The following is a 23896-nucleotide window of genomic DNA, read 5'->3' as shown; positions in this document are numbered from 1 at the left end:
ACTGGGGCGGGGGGGAGGTCCTCCAAGAAACTGCGGGGTCCTTACCCACAAATCACAAAACTTAAATCAGCGTATTAGTACCCCCCTTTCTTGTCCAAATTATCACGTGCTGGACACTGCACTGGCTGGGGGCTGTGACACAGAGATGGTTAAGGAAAGGCCAGTGACTGCCTGTCCATCTGTTTCCCACCATCCGAAAAGGGGTTCACATCCCTCTCCTGCTGCTCCTCTCCTTTTCTGGCTCTGTGGTTGTGTGAGATACACATGTATAATCTTTGCTGACATATATGTGGGGCTCCGGAAGGAACAGATGTGAGTACAAATGTCCCGCTTATGTGTCCAACCACAGGCCAAGGCACCAAGTGTGACTCTGTCCCTCCATGGAAGGGCCATGGTTCATTCTGACCTTCGGGTCAAGTTCAAACCCCTCAGCACAGCCCGCCCGGGCCCTGCCTACATGTCCCCTCTCCTCTCCTGCCACTACCACTCTCCCCAGGTCCGGTCAGTCCAAAGCCCTCCTGCCCCCGCCCGTGTCCTTTCACACTTTTGCTTGGGTCTGCCTCCCCGAGCTGGTCCCCAAGGTGTGGCTCAAGAACCTCTCTCCCGGGGGCCCAGGGAACTGTACTGTCTCCTCTTTTCTCCACAGCACTTTTTCATGATGTGCTGCGGCCCTAGGTGGCAATCATCTGTCAGGTGCCCTCCAGGCGGGACCCGGTGCCCTCTTGGGCAGTGCTGGGGCCCAGCGCAGTGGAAGATCGGGCAGACAAGGGAGCGAACAATAAAGAGAACAGCCCTGCTCTGCCGTCTGCGGCCCTCCCAGGGCTGCTGGATGGCTAGTTACCTTTGGCGGAGATGTTTAGGATGGTAATGTTAAACCTTTCTACTTACCACTAGCAGTGTGAACAGTACGCATGGTGGCTGATGCGTGTGGAGCATGGTGACGCCAGGACAGAGTGCAGGGACATGGAAGAAGCGCTATTTTCAGAGACAGACTGGAGCGGTGGATCCAGACACACAGGTCTGTCTGACCCTGGGGACACGCGGGCCCTCTGGGTATCACTGAACAAGCACCCTGCTGAGAACATAAACACAATTGAGCCCCAAAACGACCTATCAGGAAGGAAAGGCAGGTCCCAGTGAGGTGGTGCCAGGGTTTCTCCAGGTGTAAGGAGCCAAGAAAACAGCAACAATGGGCAGCCTACCTTGGGATGGTGGCACGCAAATCACTCAGACACAGCTGGCACCAGCACGGACAATACTGGCTGCAGGAAGGGGTGAGAGTAGCTTTGTGGGGCGCCTCCTGAATGAGGCAGAAATCCATCTAACACCACGTACCCACACCTGCCACGTGCTAGCCCAGTGCGGGCACAGGACAAACACAGACTTGTCCCCGCAGGACTTGCCGGCTTCCTTAGATTCTCCCTGTAGCTGTCAAGTGCATGAAAACACGAGGCATATTATCTTCCTATGTGCAAAGACAACTTGGGAACCTGAACGAGGTCTGAAAGGCGGATGGAGTCAGTATCCAGGGAGCTGGGTGACCTGAAGGATGTCGTGAGCTCATTCGGACTCCCCTGCCTGGGGATGGTGGTGCTCACTCTGGGCCTGGGAAACCTAGCCCAGGCTGCTTTCCAGGCTCCTGCAGAGCTGCCACCCCATGCAGGCGGGTGGCACTGGAGGGGCTCAAGTTCTGGCTGGCTTCCAGGTGAGTGTCTCGGCCATGCCCCTGGAAGCCCTTCAGGAAGGTTTCTCACTGGGGCCTGACAGGTCCCCTCTTCAGAGATACGTCCCACGGGTTTTCCTGCAGCTGGAACTGAACTTGGTTCTTCTCTGAGCATCGGATGGGACAGTTAACTTGATTTTAGGGGCCAAGTTGTACGAAAAGAAAGGCTCTTTGCTCACCGAGTCCCAGAGTCCACTGAGCGCATGGCCGATGAGGACCAGGGCTCTGGGCATGGTGGTGGGCACGATTCCTGCACTAGCCAGATGGCACGTGTGTGCATGTGTGTATACGTGCGCGTGCAGACCTCAGTATGCTCAACGCATCAGTGATGAGAGCCCCTGTAAGTCACAAACTTCTTACTCTGTATGGAAGGGCCCTGGAAGCAGAAAACCTGGGTCACACACTTGCCTTGTGAGGATTTCTCCTCATCAGTCAAATGGGAACAATAATAGTTGCTTCCTGCGATTATTTGGGGATCAAATTAGATGAAGCTCAGGAAGTGGGAGTGGATTTTGAGTTGGTAACGTGCCACCCTTGGTGTGGTCTGAGAGTCCCGTAGTCTCGGAAGCAGCATGATTACAAACAACCTCTTAGGAAGGGCCATCGCTTCCCATCATGAAGGAAATTGCCTCTGTGGACAAGCCACTGTCACAAGGTGGGGTTTTCCCCAAGGAACGAAGGCAGGCTGCCTGGAGCAGGAACTGGAACAGCTCAGGCCTAGGAGAGGAAGGGATGGCCTCCGCTGTGGGGTCCAAGAAGGGGATCCTGGGCAAGGGCTGGCTCTTGGCTGTGGGACATGCCTTGGAGAAGGACGGCACGTGTGTGCGTGAGCCAACAGAGCTGTTGGTGAGAAGCAATGCGGCGAAAGCATGGCTGGGAGGCGTGGAGCTGTGCGGGAAGGCGGCCTGTGGAAGAGGCACGGATGGGTCTGGAAGGCCTGGGACTGCGTGTGGGGAGCGTGGCTCTCTGACAGGGACAGTGGCAGCCGGGAAGGCCATGTGGAGAGCTGTGTTCTAGGTGAAGCTCGGTGGCTCGGTGGTCGTGGGATTTGAGGGTGACCAGCCTGGGCACAGGGAGGTAGTTAGAAAGCTGTCGCAAGGTTCCCACTGGGGCAGGGAGAGTTCGTGGATGAGGTGCCTAGCATGCGTGTCCATTTACATCACGTCCCTGCACGACGTGAGTGGAGTCTGGCTGCACCAGCTCCTTATTTAGAAACAGATCTTCCAATCAATGACTCTTGACCTCTAAAAGCATCTGCCCACAGAACCAGTCAATTGCTCCTGGAAGTTTTTTGCTATTTTCATAGCAATGGATATCAAAATTCATTTTGGTCAAAGTAGTTCATTGGCTTTTGACTTTCAGAGCAGAAATGAGCCACCATTTAATCAAGAACCTTTTGTTCTGTCAGCTAATATCAAGTAGGGAGCTTCTTTAAAAAGAAACCCTGATTATAGCATCATGAATAACCATGATGGAGAGGAAGTGAAGGAAACAGTCATGGAGGCCAGCTTGCCAGCCCGAGCTCCCCATGCAGCTCAGTGTTTGAGAGGATGGACAAACTACAGGTGAAGGAAAGCAGAATCAGGGACGCATCTTGGAAAACGACACAATCCTGAAAAACAGGCAGAAGACTGTGCTGTGGTTTGTCAGACATTCTAAGGAAAACAAGGTCTTTGAAGTTATTCTTAGAGACAGAAGAACAAAGAAGGGACAGGTCCACTGCTTAGGGGATGATACAGAGTAGAATGACACTAGGAAGCAGAAGTACGCACCTTCCTAGACAGAAAGGCTGCTGCCATTTCTAGTGATTTTGGCAAAGGACAGGCCGTGTCTCCTGGTAAGCTCAGCCCTCTGAGGGCCTGGGGACGGGCACTCTGAAAACTAAGATGACACAGATAGGGGCAGAGGAACAACCAGTCATGGCACACTCACGTTTCCATGTACACGGACTTCAGTTTCAAGAACTATAGGAATGCTTAACCTTTGGGAGGTAATGCTTTCCTGTGGCTGCTGTAACAGATGATCCCAAACTGGGGGTAGGGAGGACTTAAAACAACAGAAATTTATTCTCTCATAGTCTGGGGGCCAGGACTCCAACATCGAGGTCTTGTCAGGACCTTGCTCCCTCCAAAGACTCCAGGGGAGGGTCCTTCCTGGTCTTTCCCAGCTGCTGGTGACTTCAGGTTCTCCTTGGCTTGTGGCTGCATCACTCCAATCTCTGCCTCCATGTTCACATGGCCTCTTCCGGTGTGTCTGCGTGTCTCTCCTCTGTGTCTCTTTAAGGACACCTGTCATTGGATTTAGGGTCCACCTGGATAATCCAGGATGATCTCACCTACAGATCCTTAATTATATCTGCAAAGACCCTTTTTCCAAATAAGATGACATTTGCAGGTTTCAGGGATCAGGGTATAAACATATCTTCTTTGGGACCACCATTCAGCCCAGTACAGGATCATAAACCACTTTCAGAATCTGAGGAGAGCTAACGAACCCTGAACTGGGTCAAGTTTTTGTACCAGTGACTTCGGGAGGGAGTGCTCCCAGGAGAAAGGGAGTGCGAGAGCAGGCTAGGGCAGGGGAGCCAAGCTAAACAAGAAAGTCTTAACTCGGTGTGGGCCCATGAGACGGCCCTGCAACATGGACGGCACTACAGAGTTGTTCCCTCCTTGAGGCAAGGGGGCAGCCTTTGTACCCCAAGTCAATCTCCCCGGGGGGGGGGGCAGTTATAGCCTCTCTGGCTGGGGGCTCCCTTGGGCCAGGAAAAATCATCACAGAAGGGCGAATCTGACAGGCAACACTCACAGCAGCTCTGGAAGGTGGGTTACAGGTTCCCACACTTTCTGCAGACTCTAGAAACACACAAACACATACACTTCGATTTCAGGGACTTCACAGGCCCTCAGAAGCCATGGACTGCAGGTTAAGGACCCATGACTGCTAACCTAATACCTCTGGGCTCACATCCTACTTTGCACCTTTTCCTCCTCTCGTAATGACCGGTGAGGTTGGGAGCAGGGTGGAGCACCCTCAGATCAATCCTCTTCTGATGGCCTACCTGCAGAGAGTGTGCATCCTGGCCTGCTCTCTGCCCCAAGGACGGACCTGCCACTGTCCCACCAGGCTGCGGCAAGGTGGGGGAAATGAATCCTAAGGGAATTTGAATTTAAAGGGAAGTCCCTTTGGCCACAGATGTATAACTCTTCTTTCTAATCAGCGTTTCAGTGATAAAGCTGATAGCTTCAGCCCCACCTGTCCAACTCTTGTCACTCTCAAGTAGTTCTGAACTCAGGCAGTGAAGCAAGAGGTTATTTACAAACCTCCTAAGACCCCAAATCATCTTGTAAAAGACAGAGCTGCTGAAAGTATCATCTGTGGACTGGCTGCCAATTCACAGTTATCTGCCTGCTTGCCCCTGATCAACACGTTTCCTTCACTGATCAAACTTGCTACGATAAACGTCAGCTGAGCTCACCAGGACGCACAGTGATGGAGATGACGTGCACTCAGGTGCAAGCTCATCTCCGTGCAGACCAGCCCTTTGAGCAGCACCCATGGGAGCAACTACTGACAAACCTGGGCTGGCTGAACCCAGAGACACTAAGCGATGGGTGGGAGCTCTCGTTTGAAACATGGAGGACAGGATAATGACCACACGTTAAAAAGAAGCAACATTTGACTCCAAATAATGTAACGGTAACAAAAGTTATGAATGGGTAGGTGTTCCGAGCCTTCGCTGCTGCCGCTGGGGGCTGGATCCCAGCATGGAGGGGTTCTGTCTTGGGGAAACAGTGGCTGCCTAGGGAAGGCTCTAGAGGTACCTGTAGGGAAGAAGAGAGAACAAAGTGGATAGAAGGGAGGCGGCTGAAAAAGGAGTCCTGTGGGCTCAATGCAGGAGTGGGTTGATTGGGAATTGAGTAGGGGGCTGGCGTGTTTTGGAGAGCAGCTGCCATTCACAGGTGGAGAAATTAAGCAGAGGACTTCCATGAAGGGTCCCTCACTTTCACGGGCTCCCTGGATGGTCCTACAATGTGTTCATGCTCTTGTAAAGTTTGAAAAATTAAGCTATTTCACCACAAATGGTTAAGACCACTGTCTCTTTCTGCTCCATTTCCACTGTCACCCTTCTTCTGTTAAATAGTTGCATTAAGTTTGGGTTTAGCAGGCTACATTGACGCAATTGTCGCTTCTCTGTGTGGTCAACGTGTCGCAAGCTTGCCCAGCGAGTCAAGGGCCAGCAGTTTTAAGCTGTGAACGTGTCCTACTGTGCCTGGCAATGGAAAGATGTGTGAGCGGGGAAGAAGCCGGGTCAGAAGTACCTGAAGCCAGGAGTGGGTGGCGAAGTCTTCCAGTTACCAGAGGTGAGAGACGCAAACAGAGGGTTCCGTTGTCACCCATGCAGAAGGTCTCTTCTGTTAGGAAAAGACTCATTGACACAGTGAGCATGATTCTAAGCACATCACACATCTTTTTTTATTTTTTTGATAGGAATTACATGAAATAAACTTGATCAGACTTCCTGGGTCCTATGCAAGAACCAGCAGCAATACTGCAAACAGCCAAGTGCATCTGTGTATGAAGCCACGTGTTTTCTACATCCCTGTCTACTGGAGCGCAAATTTGAGCGTCTGATGCATTTTAGCAAAACTGTTCCAGAAGCAGCAAAACAGGCTCAGAAATAAGTGTTCCTGTGATGGCGTGCCCACCATTTCCATCAATTAGTGGAAGTGGACATATGAAGTATAAGAACATTTGGTTACAGCAACGTGACACAATACAACACAGCGACCGAACCCATTTGGATTATTTGTCTGAATTTCAGATTAATTTCGTATATTCTTTCCGAATATACGAACAATCAGATGACAGTGCTGATCTTTTGATCACACCAAAATTCAAATAGATGAGAAGGAGGTGATCCAACGGGAGTGCAACACAAAGTGAAAGAAAGGAGATGAACAGAAAGTTCAAAACATTAAAAATTATCATTACATCACAACACACTAAAAATTCTTATTGTCAAAATCATGAAGACAAGGAAAAGAATCATGGCAACCAAGAAAAATAGATAATGAAACTTAAAACAATAGAAATAAAGAAGATTATGAGAATCAGCACACTCCCAGACATGAAACCAAAAAGCATTAGAAACAATGAAGAAGTTCGTACATTCCACAGGAGCTACAGGAGCTCAGCAGCAGCCTCTTTTGAATGAATTTGCTGACTTCCATAAATACGATCATCTTTCATCGTGGCCTGTTACAATGAGCAACCCTGCGTTTTAATTGGGCAGTTATGCCTTTTAATTTCCAAAAGCTCTTCTTTACACCTAGGTGTCTGACCTGAGCAGTTATGTGGGGGGTGGTGCTGTCATTTATGGAGATGCAAAGGACTGGGGAAGAATAAATTCAGAGGTAGAAATCAAGAGTTCTGATTGATGGAAGGAGAACTGGCAGCACTATTGAATTATAGGCGGTTTATACAGTTCTAGGTTGTCAGATAGCGCACCAGCTCTCTATGCCTCTCATTATCTTTTGTGTTAATACTTCTGCTATCTTCTTTTTTTTTTTTTTTTAAAGATTTTATTGGGGAAGGGGAACAGGACTTTATTGGGGAACAGTGTGTACTTTCAGGACTTTTTTCCAAGTCAAGTTGTTTGTCCTTTCAATCTTAGTTGTGGAGGGTGCCGTTCAGCTACAAGTTGTTGTCCTTTCAGTCTTAGTTGTGGAGGGCGCAGCTCAGCTCCAGGTCCAGTTGCCGTTTTCTAGTTGCAGGGGGCACAGCCCACCACCCCTTGCGGGAGTTGAACCGGCAATCTTGTGGTTGAGAGGACGCATTCCAACCAACTGAGCCATCCGGGAGCTCAGCGGCAGCTCAGCTCAAGGTGCCGTGTTCAATCTTAGTTGCACAGGGTGCTGCCCACCATCCCTTGTGGGAGTCGAGGAATCAAACTGGCAACCTTGTGGTTGAGAGGATGCGCTCCAACCAAGTGAGCCATCCTGGAGCTCAGCGGCAGCTCAGCTCAAGGTGCCATGTTCAAGTTGCAGGGGGCACTGCCCACCATCCCTTGCGGGACTCGAGGAGTTGAACCAGCAACCTTGTGGTTGAGAGCCCACTGGCTCTCATTCTATGTGGGAATAGAACCAGCAGCCTTTGGAGTTAGAAGCATGGAGCTCTAACCACCTAAGCCATCGGGCCGGCCCCCTACTTCTGCTGTCTTAAAAGCTATCTTTGAAAGACGTGGAGCTATCCTGCTTAGGTCTCCCTTCAGGGAAGGACTAGTGCCCAGATGCAAGGAGAGTGCTATCTCCTTCAGGGTCCATCTCAGCTTTCACACAGGTCATGCCCTTTTCGGGGCATCTCCAGCCAATAACTGACAGGCGTGGTAGCCAAGCGCACTCTCTTTCCTAGGAAGACCCCAGTGAATGACTGAACCACATAGCAGCACAGGGGTCTGGCTGCTTTCCTGACGCAGGATGCCTGTCTAGCAATCTGTACTCTGGAAATCCCTGTTGAACTGGCTGAGACTTTGCCAGGTCTGCACTGTCATCTGATGGCAGCCTCTTTCCTTCACAGGTGTTAGGCTTTAATGAACCTTTTGTACTCTTAACTCCCATCTCATAACCTGCTTCCCAGAGAACCCAACTTGTGGCACTGTCTACTAGAGACCAAAATACAATTTGGTCCCAGTTTTCAGCTCTGTGCCATGTAGTAGTAAGATGATAGGAAAGATGAACTTGGAGTGTGTATTAGTCAGATACTGACCCGGTAATGCTGGGTAACAGCAACCACAGCAGCTTAGAAGTATAAGACGAGAAGCATTTATTTCTTACCCATGCATAGGCGAGTCAGCTAGGGCAGCTCTGCTTCTGGCCACAGCTCTGTGGGGCAGCTCACCCCCTACAGCCATCACTGGGAAGCTGTTTTCCTGGTGGATCACCGGAGTGTAAGAGCAAGCCCAAACACCCACACACAAGCACATTCCAGCCTCTGTTCACATCATGTACCCTAGCACTGACCAAAGCAAGTCACGTGGCCAAATCTGAAATGAAGGGGTAAAGAAAAACTTGACCACCTTGAGACCATGCCAGGGTTTGGATGCATACAATTCACCTGTAGTTATTTCACCGATAACGGTTCTATTGGGTTGGTGACAGACTTGACATAACCATGGTCAGCTCACATTTCCAGGTTGCACATCCATTCTGCAAGAAAGCTAATCTCACTTGCAGGGTTTTCTTCGGGTTCCGGGCATATTAGGGAGATCTGGATAACAGGATCTCCGGGGCAGTCCTGAAGAGGACTCCAGCTAAAATGTTCTCTGTACCTGCAAAGGCGAAATCTAGTGCTCCTCTATTAGCAATGTCATACAAAGCTCAAGAATGCTTCTCTGTTCACTGAAATCTGATTAACAGTTTTGGTGGAATATACACCATGAGTCTGTATTGTTGTTAGTTATTTCAGAACACTGTAACTACTTTATTGAGGTCCGTTTGACTAGAAAGCACTGTACTTATTTAACATATGCAACTTGACATGTGTTTCAGGATCCGGATGGACATTTTTCTAATGGTAGGCGCGGCTTAGTTCAGTATGAAAAATGTAGACCTCTAAACTCTCATCTTCTAATTTTCCTGAGTCTGATCACTGCACGGATCACAAACTCCTTCTTGAACCTCTGTTTTCCACGTTGATAGGATTATCAGAATGTAGCAGAAGTTGTTATTGCCTTCACAGTTCTTAGCACAACCTAAAATTATTTTTCAAGTAATTTTCAAAATAATATAGAATTTAAAAATACAATTGTTCTAAAAAGCTTATAATGAAAAGTAACAGTCCGCCGCCCATTCACTGCCCCTTCTTCCCCTCTACACCCAGGCAATTACTTTCAACTCTTTTAGCGGTTTCCAATCATAGGCCTGTACAGCTATTTTTAAAATTTCCCATAGGTACTATTGAGTTCTTGTTATGACAGATGAAGATTTAGCTCCTTTACCACCAACAACCCCTGCTTCTGCTTCCCCATCCTATCATTAGAGTTCACGATAAACCTTGGTTAAATGAATAGTTTTTACATTATTAAGGATATGAAAGAACAGCTCAATGATGAGCCAAGAAGCAAGAAGTGTGCCATTACGTGCCCCCCACTCTGGATAACTATTAGTTATTCTGTTAATAATTGCCTTGTATTTATCTGTTTGCATTTTGTTTCAGAATTCTTTTCCCTAAAGTCTCTATCAGATCCTTCAAATACCTAACAGTATAACATTTTCAATACAACTTAAGTGCAGCAGGTCCCCTGTTAACTTCCTGGAGTCCTCCCCCCTGCAGCCTTGACCTTCTGCATCAGCCTCGGCCTGTTCAGAGCCTGGGACTCCTTTCCCCACTTTGCTCCATTAGAATCCTTGTTTCCTAGGTCCCACGTCTTCCTCTTTCTCGGTTCAGCCTCTAGTTTTGCACAAGCGCATTCTCAAGGGGACATGACAAACACTGGCGAGGATGCTGCTGGTGTGCCTGCTGGTGCAGCTGTTCTGAAGAGCCATCTGGCGGTTTCAATCAAATGAGCACATGAGCATGGGGACCCAGCAATCTGCTCCAGAGCACATACCCAAGGGAAGGCGCATGTGGGCCCCTAAAAGGACAAGTATGAGGGTGATCACCGTGACGCTGCCTTTGTATTTGTGTGCGTAAAGCCTTCTGATTTCTGGAGAGAACTTTATACTTTATCACTTCACTAAATTCTCTTAATAGCAGTGTTTTTAGTTGATTCTCTTGGGTTTTCTAAGTATTTGATCATATCATCAACAAATAGAAGTTTTACTTCCTGTTTTCTAATTTTTATACATCTAATTTCTTCTTCTTGTCTGATTGCTTTGGTTAATACCTCCAGTACAATGTTAAGTGGTATTAGAGACAATGGACATTCTTGTCTTGTCCTGACTTTAGCAGGGCTTTGTGCATTCATTTCATTTATTTTTTATTAGACAGTTGGATTTCTTTTTCACTTTTTCATTGAGGTATAATTTACATAAACTACGAAAATCCTAAGAGTAGAGCTTGATAATTTTACATATGCACACATCCAGAGCAAAATATAGAATCTCCAGTACCCCAGAAGGTTCCCTATGTTCCCTCTCAATCATTATCTCCCTCAAAGATAATCACTAGCCTGACATCATTGATTAGTTCTGTTTTCGAACTTCACATAAATGGAATTATATAGTAAGTTCTCTTGTGTCTGGCTACTTCCACTCAGCATTATGTCTGTAGGATTTGCCTATGTTATTGTGTGTAGCAGTAGTTATTTTTCACTGACATGTACTATTCCACAGAATTGTATGCATGTACCACAACCTATTTAACGGTTCCACTGCTGGTAGAAATTTGGACTATTTCCAGGTTTTGGCTTTGGCTCTTATAAATAAAGCTATTATGAACACTTTTGTACACATTTTTTTTTTATGAACATAGTACGCATTTCAGTTAGATATATACCCAGGAGAGGAACTGCGAGGCCACAGGGTGTGTCTGTTAAGCTCATAAACATGCTTAGTTTTAGATACTGCAGAACCATTTTCCAAAGTGGTTTTACAGGTTTACACTTTGAGTCGCTCCATTACATCACCAACACTTAGTTTTCCAGTCCTTTTAATTTTAGTGATCTAGTGGGAATGTAAGGGTGCTTTTATTTTGTATTTCCCTGAGGAGTGATGACATTGAACACCTTTTCATATGAATATTGGCCACTGGAATGTTATCTTTTGTGAAGTGTCTATTCAAGTCTTGCCCATTTAAAACATGCATTGTCTTTTTCTTGTTGATTTGCTCTGTGCATTTAAATTTTTCATAGATATTGTAAAATTATACTCCAAAAAGTTGACATCAATTTGCATTCTTACCAAAATTTATGAAGAAGCTAGTTTTGCCACACACTTTCCAACGGTGGATATTATCTAACTTTTTAATGTTTGCCAGTACAGCAGGGGTCAAATGATATTTCTTTATTACTACATTTTTAACTTTCATTTTAAAAGTGTGGAATGATTCATACACACATATATATGTGCACAAGAGTGTATGTAAGTTACATACATATGATTAAAAGAATGGAATAAAACCAATACCACTGTACCCGTCACTCAGCTTAAGAAACAGAACATTGTCAAATCTTAGAAGTGCCTGCATGCCTCTCTCTCAGGCAGCTACTGTGTCTTTTATGTCATCATTTTGTATTAGCTGTGGGGTGTGGGAGGGACAAAGTGCCGTAACAAAGACATTCAACATTGTACTAAAAAATGAACTTTTTCCCTCATGTCTAGTCTGCTGTGAACCGTCCAGTTGGTGGGGTAGCTCTAGCTCTACATGGTCACTCTGGGAACCTGACTTGTTTTCCACGGTCACTAGGGCATTTCACTGTCTGTGTGGTTGAAGCTGCATCACTGGCCAGGAATAGGAAAGGCCCCCTAAAGTCTGAGACCCAGACTCAGAAGCAGCCATCCCTCCTACTCAGGCTCCACAAGCAAGACCTTAGGCACGTGGCCATACTTAACCTCAGGGGAGGTAAGAACTGCAGTCCAACGGGGCAGTCATGTGCCCAATCACAACTGTTTCCATGGGGAAGGGCAGAATGGGTTTTGTTTTCCCTTGCTTTCCTTTGTGGTTTGCCACCTTGGTGTGTACTTCTCAACAGTATCTGCCAGTAAATAAAACAAAACAAAAACACAATGGTAAGCACCTGCCTACCTGTATAAGAAAAGGGCAGTATTGCTACTATCTGATTGGCGGTTGCCAGGAAAACAAACTCAGCACAGGTTGTACGTCACTCTGGCTTCAGTTTCCCTAATTGCTTACAGGAGCCCCTCTGGGCAAGATCACTGGGCAATTGTGCAGAAGACAGTTCATGCAGCAGGTCCAGTACTGGACTCCCCAGAAAGGCCCACCTGCAAGGCTGGCCGTAGTGTTGCATCTGGGCATTTGATTTCAGGTGGGCTCCCGCCATTCCCTGAGTGGTAAGAGTAGATTAAATGTGCAGACGATAAGGTTTATGTTGAACACCTGCTTTCCTTCTGAGACTCTGGAAGTTTGGTAAGTGCTAGGCAGAGGGTGCCATGAGCAGCCTCCAATAAACAGCCTGGGAGCAGTCTCTACTGAGCTTCCCTGGTTGACACACTTCACATGTGCTGTCACAAATTTGATGTGACCTGTATGACTCCACCTGAGGAGGACTCCTGGCTCACGGCTGATTTCCTCTAGACTCTGCCTATCACCTTGTTCCTTTGCTGATTTTGCTGTGTGACCTTTCACTACAAAAAGCAAAGTCTTGAGTACAACTATCTGCTGAGTTCTGAGTTCTCCAGGCGAATCACCAAACCTGGGGGGGTCTTGAGAAACCTTACACAACAAGGTTGTGAAAGTATGCTGGGAAATGCAGGGGTCACCACAGTGGGGGCATCTGGATGGAATGCAGTGTGGATCAGGTTCAGCATGAGTGGGACTTGCTGCATCTTCTGCTTCTTATATTATCTTGTCCTACCTCCTGCTCTCAGGAGTCAGTCAGAGCAGAATATTTCCGTGAATGCTCTCTGTTAATTCAGGTGCAGGGGATGGAAGGGAAGGCAGGAAATTCATTAGCACACGGTCCAGGAACTAAGTTCAGATGAGAATCTGGGCCAGGATAACCAGGGCAGTCTGTTCTTAGCAAATGGTATTACATGGCCGTGGGCATCGGTGACCACTCAAATCTGAATTGGCTGCCGCCATCTAATGCTCTAATGCAGATGTTATCCTGGGCTCTTCTCACCATCTTCCTAGGGGTTCTCCATCTCTCCCCAGCATTAGACTTCCTACTTCTGGTACTGTTGGCCTGTATAGGAAGTAGGAGGTTACTCTCTTGTTTTGGTGGAACATCTCTCATAGCTTCCTGAGCAAGAGTACATGGAGGGTAAATTGCTTGAGGCCTTGCCTGTCCAAAAACGTCTTTCTTCTACCCCCACCTCTTGACTGACATTTTGCATAGGTTACTTATAGGCTGGAAGAAGCTGTTGCTCAGAATTTTGAAAGTATTGTTTTCTTTCATTCAATCGATTTTTATTGAGAACCTAATACAGGCCCGGCACTGCCTCTAAGCCCTTGGGATACATCAGTGAAGAACAAGACTAAGATACATAGAGACAAAGAGCTTACATTCCAGCTTGTGTTCTAGGTCTTGATGTCGCTGCTGAGAAGTCTGGAGCCATTCTGGTTTCTGATCCTTAGTGCGACCTTTTCTCTCTCTGCAAGCTTGTAGGATCTTGTCTATTTCAAGTGTTCAAAAACTGCACGATGTTGTGCCTTGTACGGGTTTACTTTTATCCATTTTGTTGGGTACTCAGTGGGCTCATTTACTCTATAAACTTACATCTGTCAGTTCTGGACATTTTTCTTGACTATTCTGTGGGTGATTTCCTCCTCCCTTTGGATGCTGGACCACTCAGGGTGGTCCTTTCTTACCTATTATTCTCCTGTGATTCGTCTTGTTGCTCCTTCTGGAGATTTTCTCACTTTTCCACCCCTTCTAGTATTTTAATTCCTGCTATCATGGTTTTAATATCCAAGAGGTCTTTTTTATTTTCTCAAGTTTCTTATAAAACATGTCATCCTGATTCCATTTCATGGATGCAGTATCCACTTATCTGTCAATATCAGCATTTGTTTAAAATTTTTCATCTCTTTGCATAGCTTTTCTCCAACATTGCTTTTCCCCCATTTATTTGTTTTGATCTCTAAACTCATTTAGAGGCTTTTCTCAGATGTGTGGGTAATCCTTGGTTGTCTGCTTATGACTAAGAGAAGGGAACTAAAAAGCTGTTTGGAAGATCTGAGCACATGGTTTTTGAGGACTTTTAAACCTTGGGGTTCACTGTAGGGTAATCTACGTGGACCATCTGTTGGGGAACCTCTTCTGGCTATATCTTGGGAATTGTCAGACTCTCCAGAAAAGAATCTTCTAAAATTTCTGCACGGAGAGTATGGGTTTGGTTGTCAGCGTTCTGGGAACCTAGGGCGGAGAAAAGGATGACCATCCCAGCATTCAGTAATCACATGCACACTTAATCCCCATTTTCAAATATCACTAACGACCTTAGTTTGGCTTAGTAGCCCTGTACAGAAACTTTTTGTTTTGCCTTTTCCAGAGAATAAACTTTCAGACTTCTGCTAGGATGGGGAATCTGGATTTGCAAGGACACACGTAGGATAAACTCCAAGAAGTGGGACTGCTGGATCTACACACATTTTAGATTTGTACTAGTTACTGCCAACTCATTCTCTATGGAGCTTGTATGCATTTACAGCAGCAGCAATATATGAGTACCTGTTTCCTCAGATCTCATAAACAGTTAGTTATCAAACTTTCTGACTGAAATAAGGTGGAAAACATTTTATCTATGCTATTTGACTATACATTTTTCTTAAGTTTGAGATTGAGCATCTTTTCATGGTTGAGAGATATGTTTCCATTTTTCTCCAAGTGTTTGCTCACATCCTTTGCCTACTGGATTGTTAGTTTTTCTTTAATTTCTAGGACCTCTTGACTTTTTCCAGTTTCTTATTTGTTGATTTTGCTTATGGCAATTTATCAGAAGACATTTTTGTTTTAAAAAACAAACACTTTTATTTTCTATGCAAAGGTGATTCAGAGAATTTATAAAGGCGGGAGAGGGGCAGCGAGAAGGGAGCATCCAATGTTGCATGGGGCCACACAGCCAGGGAGCAGAGCCAGGGCCCCCCCACCCACAGGCTGCCAGCTGGGCTTTCTGCTTTCCCTGACAGGAGGTGGCTGACTGGGCCACAAACTTCCACTGTGCCCGCTCTTCCCTTGGTGCCCAGTTAGCGGGGCTTTGGGCATAGCCTGAGTTCCACCACATCTGCGTTTGGGAGTGTTAGAAACAGGGGAGCAGAAGTAGAAGAAAATTGCCTGTGCTGAAACATACATTTCCTTGTTTTTCTTTTTTGTTTTGTTTTGGAGGAAGAGGTCCCTTCCCAGGCTGGGGAGGGGCCAAAATGCCATCATGGTTATAGGGACGACAGTGTCTACAAGTAATAAGGGGGGACACTTCTTAATGTGGTCAAATTTCTTCCATGGCTTGAGTCTTGAGTACCACTGAGAAACACCTTCTATAGTCTGAGATTAAAAATGTCTTCCCTTACTGCTTCTATTATTTTTTCATTTTTACCATCTTTCATCCATTTGGAATTTCTTTCCCCAGATTGTTACCCAGTCCTAATCCTATTTACTAAATATTCAATTTTTACTTACAGAGTTTAAGTAACAAAATTCTTAAAAGTACATTTGGCCTTATTTCCAGATTCTTGTTCTGCTGACCTGTCTATTCTTGTGCCTGTACTACACTATTTTATTTTAATTTTGTCGTATCTTTTCATATATTTTTTAAAAATTTTATATTGGGGAACAGGGTGTTTCTCCAGGGCCCATCAGCTCCAAGTTGCTGTCCTTCAATCTAGTTGTGGAGGGCGCAGCTCAGCTCCAAGTCCGGTCGCCGTTTTCAATCTTAGTTGCAGGGGCGGCAGCCCAGCATCCCATGCGGGAATTGAACCCGCAGCCTTGTTGTTGAGAGCTCGCGCTCTAACCACTGAGCCGTCCGGCCGCCCCTCCGGCAGCTCAGTGTCACCTCGTTGTCTTCAGTCCAGTTGTGGAGGGTGCAGCTCACTGGCCCATGTGGGAATGGAACTGGCAACCCCGCTGTTTAGAGCTCGCGCTCTAACCAACTGAACCATCCGCTGCCCCACATCTTTTAATATTTGATAGAGCCGATTCTCCGTTTATTTTTCTTTTAGAATGTTCATGGTTCTTCTTGTTTGATTTTTACTTTTTCCACTTTAACTCTGAAATCATTTTCTCTAATTTCCAAACATGGTTTAGTATTTAATGGAATCAAATTAAATTCATCGATTAGGAAGAACTCATACCTTTATGATGTCGAGTCTTTCAAGACCACGCTATGCCTTTCCACTTGTTTAATTGTTCTGAATCCTTCTGTTGTGTTTTTAAACTTTTTACCACAAAGTTCTTGCAGTTCTTATGAGTATATCCCTAGGTGTTTTTCTGTTATTCATAGCTCCTGCAAATGGAGACTCTCATATACTTGTTTATCTGCTAACTAGTTGTGGCTTATATGTATAAAATATATTGGCTTCTGTAATTTTGTACCTAGTTACCTTACTGAATTCTCTTATTGTTTCTAATAGTTTTTCTGTTCATTCTCTTGCATTTTCCAAGGAAACAATATCATTTGCAAATAATGATAACTTTACTTTTTCCAATTTGCATATTTTTCAGATCTATCATAGAATTCACCTGATTACCTATAGCATCTATATTAGTTTCTTAGGGCTGCTATAACAAATTTCCACAAATGATGTGACTTTAAACAACAGACATTTATTCTCTCAGTTCTGGAAGCGAGAAATCTGAAATCAAGGCACGGGCAAAGCCACGCTCTGTCTGAAACTTGTAGGGCAGACCCCTTCTTTCCCTCTTCCTAGCTTCTGGTGGTGGCTGGCGACTCTGGGTGTTCCTGGCTTGCACCTGCAGCTTCTAACTCACATGATGCTCTCCTCATAAGTGTGTATCTTTCTTCTTATAAAGACACCAGCCATGTTGGATTAGGGCTCACCCTATGACGTCATGTTAATTTGAGTACATTTGTAGAGACTGTATTTCCAAATACGATCACATGTGCAGGTTCCAGGGGTCAGAATTGTAACATATCTCTTGGGGAACACAAGTTAATCTGTAACAGCATTGAACTGTTTTACTCTTCTTTATGCATCTTGAAGATTATAATTTATAGCAGGAATCCATGGGAGTTGTTGAGGAAGTGTTTATGAAACCCTTAAAGTTGTATGTAAAATGCAGTATGTGAATGCATTTGGGTTGGGGAATGGGGCTCAAAGGTTTCATGGGGTTTTCAAAGGGGTCAGTTACCCACTAAAAACTTAAAGAATTGCTTGTTCAGACCAAAAAGATAATAAGCATTACATTATTAAATCAAGCTCAAAAAGAACAATTGTAGGCCTATTAGCCTTATTAGAATATGGGTGATTATGGAAGTCACCTACATTTAATGACTTTTGTTTGATTATCATGTATTTATACGGCGTATTTCCATTTACAAAGAGCTTTCATATACATTTTGTCTTTTGAGACTTTTCATGTACATAAGAGGTACGTAGTACTTTAATCTTAGGCACAAGAAAATAGATTCAGAGAGGTTACTGTCTAAAGTGAAAAAGTAATGAAGTCAGTTCTCAAATGCAGGGCTTAAAATCCCCGATACGTGCATGTTTTCAGAAATAGATCATATTATACACACTCATCTGCAACTTATTGCTTTTCATTTAATGTATTTTGGACAGCATTCCATGTCAGTAATATGGGTTTATGTATTTATTTAACATCTGCAGTGTACTGCATTTCTATAATTTATTGATCCAGTTCCTTATTGATGTATAGTTAGGTATTTTCCAATGTCTCACTATTAAGGACAATGCTTCAGTGAGAATCCTTATGTACATACACTTTGTCCCTTTCTAAGGGCAGATTCCCAGGATTGGAGTTGTTGGGTCAAATTATGGAACTACAATAAATACTTTGACAGTAATGATCAAGTTGCCCTCCGAAGATCAATTTACATTCCGATCAGTGGGGAAGACAAAAATGCCTGTTTCTCAATACTTTTGCCAACACAAAAATCTGTGGCAACAGTATTATCAATTTTATATTAATAATTGATATTTTCAAAGTGATAGTAAATTTTTTTGCTTTAATTAGCATGTCTTTCATTATTAGAAAAGTTGAGTATCTTGCAGTGGGAAAATTCTTCCTCGGCATGACAGGAAACTCAGAGGCCATAAACAAAAGGTCTGATTAATGCAGCTTGTGTGAATTGCTTATGTTTTTTGTGAATTACTGGGTTATTTTTCCTTTCTAATTGATTTAGAGGAGCATTTTTATTTTTAGGGATATTACTTCCTTGCCACATGTGTTATAAATATTTTTTCCAAGTTTGTTGTCTTTTTAAATGGTGTTTTATGCCAGGCAAGATATAGAGTAAAAATATCCCACGGCTCCTGAGTTTTGGGCTATGTTTAGAAAAGCCTTCTCCATTTCAAGATTACAAATATACTTATTCAAGTAGTTTCTTTTTTGGACTCTTATGGTTAATTTTTATATTTAAATCTTTGATCCATCTGGAGTTTATTTTGGAATGAGGAGGAAGGAGTCTATATTTATTTTATTATAAATGGCTAATTGTTTCATACTTTTTATCAAATTAACCCTGCTATCTTTAGCATATGTCCATTTTTAGTGGGGTCTAATTCTGTACTCCATCATATTCCACTGATATTTTAATTACAGAGATTTTATAATACATATCAATATTTGGGAGAGAAGTCATCCTCCAACATTACTTCTCTTTTTCAGAATTTTCCATAGTGATTCTTAAATATTTATTCTTCCAAATGAAATTTAGATGAATTACAACAAGTTCTTTTTTTCCTGGATACATTTATATTGCAATATGATTGCTATCGTAGCAGTAACTAACATTTGTCACATAACATAATCATTTTTTCTAGTGGAAGGAACAATTAAGATCTATTCTCTTAGCAGGTTTAATGTTTCTAACACAGTTTTGTTGTCTATAATCATTGTACTGTGTATTAGGTCTCCAGGACTTATTTATTTACTAGTTGCAACTACATACTGTTAAATAACATCTCTCCTATTGCCCCAGATGCGGTAACCACCATTCCACACTACTTTTTTGAGTTCAGTTCTTTTTAGAGTCCACCTATTAAGAGATATCATACAGTACTTGTCTTTCTCTGACTGCTCACTAATTTCAACAAGTTCTAAGAAAATTCCGTTTAGACTTGGATTGCCCTGTTTATACATTACTTCAGAAAGAACTGGCATTTTTTACAATGCTGAGTCTTCTTACTCAAGAACAAGGTCTTTTCATTTAGTTATTTTATTTAATTTCTTCATAGAGTTTTATAGCATTGTTCAAGTAGTTTCTGAAAACTAAGTATATTCAGGGACATTGTGCAGCTCCATCCCAGTGGGCACCATTCACACTGCAGTGCACGAGAGTGAAGGCTCCTGCTTCTCTGTGTGATGGATACTGGCAACCGTAAGCTCAGCCCTAGCTCTTCTTTTGTTATTATGAGTGTGATATTTTCTTTTGTTATATTTAGTTACTATTTTCACAAGAGAAAGTTAATATTTGAATATTAATTTTATAACCTCCTACCCCCTTATGCTATCATATTGTTTCTTAAGAGTGTTTCAGTTGATCCTCTTAGGTTTCCAACATATACTTATAAATTATTATTTCACCTTGAACTTCCACTTGCTGCACTGGCTGGCACTTCCAACACTATATTAAATGCTGCAGCCATGAGAGAACTCAAGTCATGGCTTTAGACCTTAAATCCAGTGCTCTGTTTTGGGTACATGTTCAATCCATTCAACAGTGACTGAGCACCAATTACCTATAAAGCATTGTTCTATGTGAGAAAGATAGTCAAGAGAAAAACAAATTGCTCAGTGTCCAAATTCATAATCTTTTCTCATCCCAATAAACAGATCTAGAGCCACAATAAATATCCAGTTGAGAATTCTTATGCTGTTAAAACCTCACCAGCAAATTCAATATTCTATCCCACTAAACTGAAATGTGACCCTAAATAAAGATTAGGACAGTTTTGTTTTTTGGGGAGAGGGAATTGTAATGAGCTGGGACTAAGGACACTGAACAATGGGCATGCTAAGTACTTACCTGAGAGCCAAATACATAAAGCAAGGGGTGGAGCCCCCCAACCCCCAAAAGCTGAAGCAGCGCTATCTGTAAGCAAGATGCTGTGACCTTACAGCAGAGGTTGACCTCAGGGGTAAGGTATGAGAAAGGAAAGCAGGAACGAGCATGTTTTCAAGTATGTGGGCAGCAATCATGCGGTGCTAACAATCTGGTGCGATGAGGCAGCGATGTAACCCGTGCCATAGTAAAGTTAAGTATTAACGCTAAGTGCTCAAAGCTCGTGGTGATTCTCAGAGGAGGGGAGCCAGTCACCGGGTAGGTGTACGCTGAGCACCTACTGAAGGTCCGGCCCCGGTACAGAAACAAAATGCCGAACAGAAAAGACAGGATCCTGTTTTCAGAGCTTACAGTCCACTGGGGGAGGCACGTGCTACTTGGGTACACATAGTACTACGCGTGGATATGTAATGACTACATTAGAAATTGTGGTAAGTGCTATGAAGGAAATAATGCTGAGAAAACAATAGTGACATCGTTTAGATCTCACCGTGTTTGGGGAAGCCTCTCTGAGAAAGCAGCCTTGGAGTTGAAACGTGAGGGATCAACAGGCAGAGAAATGAGCACACCAAGCAGAGGTGACTGTCTGGTTAAGGTTCAAAGGACGAGGCAGTGTTCTATCCCCTCCGATGAACAGAGTGGGAAAGAGACTCGAGCTTATTATGCAAAGGCACGAAGGCCCAGGTGTGACAGGTATGAGGAACTGCAAGTCGTACAGCTCAGGAAGGGGGCATGTGGAAATGGAAAGAGAGAGGAAAAAAGATAAAAATACGAGGAAGATGGAAAAGGAGAAAATGAGAAATTCCTTTCCGTGTGTGTTGAGCACTTACCACGTGCTTCCCGATGTGTGAGGGGATTCTCCTAATTCTGAAGAGTAGAAAGAATGGTTCCTCCCTCGTGAACTCAGAGCCTACCTGGGCTGGTAACAGAAACTTTTTCCTTCTAAGAGAATCTCCTGGAGACTCCTCCCTACCCTGTCCTAGACTAGATCTTTTTAATTGAAGCTTGTTTTTACTTTTCCCAGTAGTAACTCCTAGTGAATTTTTACGTTAACACATGCATCTCGCTTCCTGTCGCAGGTCCCCACACTGCTTCACAGAAGCCTATGCTAGAAGTCACCCAGCTTTACTGCAGTGTTGACCAGGCAGGCTTTCCAGAGAAAGCAAAGCACTGTGCTTCTCATGGTGAAAGCAGCATGACAGTTTTTTCTTTACACACCGCACACCAACTCCTTTCCTCAATCTCCTTACTCCCTTTCCTGTGTAAGGTTCTCAGAATCGAAGTCAGAAATTGGGCGGAGGCTTAAGCTGGAGCGTCCCCGCCGTAACCTCCAAGGAGAGAACCCACAGGATTCACTGGGCTGCTTGAACAGGCTGTCATTGAGCCGCTAACTGGAGGTTAACAACGAAAAACAAAGCCAGCACAAGTTCTGTCTACAAAAAGAGCTGTCCTAATTCGGGTGCAGTTCAACTGGTCCTGCGTCTGCGAGTGACAGAATGTCATGGCCTGTGACAATGGATTCTCTCATTTTCTTCCTTCATTACGATGGTTTGGAACCCACACTTCTGTCTTATCCCTCGAGTCTAGTACAATTAAAACAGCACAAATGCATTGTGTTTCTAGGAGGGTGTGGGACACAGATGAGTCTTCTTAAGGCTGGGACCCGAGGGATGGGGCAGTAGATAGAGGTGTTCTGCTTTCAATTGGAGAAAAAGAGCAATTCTATTGACAACCACTAGCGCCACTGCCACACTCTGAGGCTGAACTGCCCACCGTTTCCCCGCTGCTGCCACTGTTCCTTGCTCAGTTTGTCTACATGGCATGGGGAGAGGCAGTGTGGGAGTTTGTCCCGGGGACCTGATAAGTCACTGCTGAGCAGTGTCCTAGAGGAGACCAGAGGGACTTATTACAAGAGCACAGTGGAGACATTAGTTTTGAAAAGAAGAGATACCTCTTCCTTTGATCCTAGAAGAAACGTATGAGAAAGGGTTCAGCTAGAGATAAAAATGCAGGTATAACTTGGAAACTGAGAGAGGTTCACGGCTTATGACAGAGATTCCCAGACTGTATGGTTTTCAGAGCCCGTAGCATCTCAGTAATTTCTTCCTGTCACCCCGCGACCAAAACAAACGAACAAACAAACAAAACAAAACAAAAAATACAGTACCTAACAGTTCCATTTACTCGGTAAGTCCAAACAACCTAGTATTTACTATTCCTAATAATTTAGTAGCTGTTTGAGGAATAAATCGGGCACTATGAAGAATTTGCTCTAGTTCTGATTTAACAGCACATACAATTCGCCCATTTAAATTGTATAATTCAGTATATTTAGAATTGTGCAAATATCCACACAATCAGTATTAGAACATTTTCGTCACCTGCAAAAGAAACCCTTTACCCTTAGCAGTCACTCTCCCTCCCTCCCTGCCCCCCATCTCTAGGTACCCCCTAGCCTATGTTCTATCTCTACAGATTTGCCTGTTCTTGACATTTCATAGAAATGGATCATACATGTGGCCTTGTGTTTGCCTCCTTTCATTTGGCATAGTATTTTCAAGGTTTATCCATGTTGTATGTAGCCTGTGTCAGTATTTCACTTTCATGATGAATAATGTTCCATTGTGTGGATAGTCCGCATCTGTTCATCCATTCATCAGGTGATGGACATTTGGGTGTTTTCTATTTTTTGGCCATTGGGACTAACGCTGCTGTGAACATTCATGTATAAGCTTTTGTGTGGACATACTTTCACTGCTCTTGGGTGTACACCTGGGAGTGGAATTGCTGGGTCATATGGTAACTGTTGAAACATTTGAGGAATGCCAGGCTATTTTCCAAAGCAGCTGCACTGTTTAACATTCCTACGAGCAGTAGACGAGGGTTTGAATTTCTCCACATCCTCGCCACTTAGCCTAGTGAGTATGAAGTGGCATCTCACTGTGGTTTTGCTTTGCATTTTTCTGATCAGATTTACGTTGAGCATCTTTTCATGTGCTTATTGGCCATTTGTGTATCTTCTTTGGACAAATGTCTATTTACATCCTTTGCTCATTTTAAAATTAGGTTATTTGAGTTGTAGGAGTTCTTTGTATCTTCTACATAAAGTACCTTATCAGATATATGATTTGCATATATTTTCTCCCATTTTGTGGGTCTCTTCTAGATTTGAGTTTTAAAAAAACAATTGAATTTAAAAACATACACTTTCTTCACTAGAATTTCCATTCTTCCCCTTTTGGTAACGTAGTCTAAAAATATTTTTTAAAATTTTACTACAAGATGTTTCCCT

General features: G+C 44.1%; 1 long non-coding RNA gene across 4 annotated transcripts in view; it reads right to left on the bottom strand.

Annotated features, from left to right (window-relative positions):
- Positions 1 to 23896, bottom strand: part of LOC109455555 (uncharacterized) — a 36198-nt gene that overhangs the window by 7866 nt on the left and 4436 nt on the right. The window contains exons 1-2 of one of the 4 annotated variants that reach the window (XR_012494506.1): positions 8557 to 22080; positions 889 to 6135 (exon numbers count right to left, since the gene is read on the bottom strand). This is a non-coding gene — a long non-coding RNA (uncharacterized LOC109455555). Of the gene's footprint in view, positions 1 to 888; positions 22081 to 23896 lie in introns of those variants that run through there. The other 3 variants (XR_012494505.1, XR_012494504.1, XR_012494503.1) reach the window with 3 other exon arrangements.

Source organism: Rhinolophus sinicus, linkage group LG03, assembly GCF_036562045.2.
Source record: "Rhinolophus sinicus isolate RSC01 linkage group LG03, ASM3656204v1, whole genome shotgun sequence".
In the NCBI taxonomy this organism is placed as follows: Eukaryota; Metazoa; Chordata; class Mammalia; order Chiroptera; family Rhinolophidae; genus Rhinolophus; species Rhinolophus sinicus.
Note: the sequence above shows the minus strand (reverse complement) of the source record. Positions and strands in the feature narration are given on the sequence as shown.